Raw genomic sequence first — 2,241 nt, 5'->3', positions numbered from 1 at the left:
TCACAGTGATCCACACTGCTTCATCAGGCACAGATTTTAAAAAACACACATTATTTAACTCATTATTAGAGCTAATTTACCCAGTCTGGAATATGTAAAAAGGTACAACCCTTCAATTAAATTAAAGAAATACTACCAAAAATGAACTACTTGACTTTAATTTCCTTGCCTTTAGCACTGGCTTCAGGGGTACTTGGTCATTTAACCCAAGATCCCTATGTGCCCCTAGCCTCAAAATCCATTCAAGCTCAACATTTTCAGTTGTGTTAACCAAATCACCTAGTCTACAATTCTCCAAAAACCACATGTAGAACTTGAAATAAAAATACATGTTGACTACCAGCCTGCAGGGTGTGCCTAGCTAAGGTGCTGTAATCATATCCCTTCCTTGTACAGTACAAGTTATCCCTAACTCTTTCCTTAAAATGTCTGTTAGTTTTCCCCACATAAAATTTGAAACACAACTTACAGTGTGCAACATATATACCATTTTTTATATTACACCCAGTGGTTACTCTGAGTTGCCAAAGATGACCTGATTCAGGGTGCTTAAAGAAACTAGATTCATCAATAAATTCACAGAATGTACATTACATTTATGAGTGTCATATGTACTCACTCGTGGATAGGTATACATTCTTGGATAACATAATTGTTGTTTTTAAAGTGCCCATGTCTATAATGGCTAAAAGAATGGAAGAAGTAATGCCAAAATTGATAAATATGGATCAGTGTGGTTCTGTGGAGGGGAGGCAAACATTTCACAACATTGACAGAACACTGATGATCTAAAGGGAAGCAGACTGTAAGAAAATACCATTGTTGTTGGTGGGTCTTGACGCAGAGAAAGCATTTGACAGAGTAAGCTGGGGCTTTCTGAGCAAGCAAACACAGTTGGCCAGCAATTCACAGTTGAACAGAATTCAATCAGCCAAAAACAGATGGTGGAAATTCAGACTTTATTTACAAAAATAACAAACCGGTTTTGGCATCAGCATGCCTTCTTCAGTGTAAGAGTAACAAACATATGAAGTATAATCAAATAAACAAATTTATACCCAAAGATAACCAATGAGCATTAGTAAATAACCTATGCTCATGAATAATACATGAATATTTTAATTAAATATGAAAAAACAAAATGCAAGGGACCAAAGCTATAATCCTGACTTCTAATAAATTATTATAAACAGTTAATGTAATATATTTGCTGTTAACAAACTAATAGTGTGTAAGAACCTCGAAAATTAATATTTAAGTAAGATAAATTGTATTAAACAGCAATATTGCAAGATAGAAAATTGCAATATATATTAGGCCTATATTAAAGAGTATTAATTACACAATAAGGATATGTATGACAAACCCAATGTGTTAAAAGGACAGTTGTCTATATTCATATATTAAATATGTGGAAGAACTGACTTCCATATTAACAAATATAATAATTGTATATGGAAATTGTTATAAGATTGTGCAGGTTGGATGCCATAAAATTGTGGTGATGAATAGTCGTAAATTCCAGGCAGAAACAATGAACCTCATAGCTAAATTATTAAATCTGACACTGAATGGATACCATTCACTATATAATTGTAATTATAAGTGGTCATTGAGTCCAGGCAGAAACAATGAACTCAGACCAATAATCCACTATTTCTCCTTGTGATTCAATATACCATGCCAACCTTGTGTATTACTACGATCACCAACAATTTTGTCTATAATCATAAACATGAATTGTGCTTGTTGATGTTTTAACACATGCCGATATAAAGCATTTGTTTCCTTTTTGTTTCTAATATCACTCCGATGTTCATTTATGCGTGTCCTAAGTGGCCTAGATGTCTGGCCCACATAAAATGCCCCACAATGACATGAGGCCAAGTAGACAATCCAATCACTACTACAGTTGCCAAAGATTTTACAATCAAATACCTTACTGGTGTTGTGACTTGAAAAGTGCTTGGACTTCGTGATCTGTTTGCAAGATCCACAATGGCCACACGGGAAGGTACCCAACAGTTCATGTCCTGTAATGGTAAGTTGTCTGTGAATTGCTCCCCCACTACCTATATGTTTATAATGGGATAATAGGGAACCCAATGTTTTTCCTTTCCTGTATGAAAATTTACATTCTTCCCCCAAAACCACTCTAAGTTGTTCATTGGCCATTAATATATTCCAGTGTTTATTTATAATATCTCTGATGACATAATTTCTTCCATATGTTGTTATAAA

Source organism: Protopterus annectens, chromosome 2.part0 (assembly GCF_019279795.1).
Source record: "Protopterus annectens isolate FY-2018-M chromosome 2.part0, PAN1.0, whole genome shotgun sequence".
Classification (NCBI taxonomy): domain Eukaryota; kingdom Metazoa; phylum Chordata; order Ceratodontiformes; family Protopteridae; genus Protopterus; species Protopterus annectens.
This window is presented reverse-complemented; position numbering follows the sequence as displayed.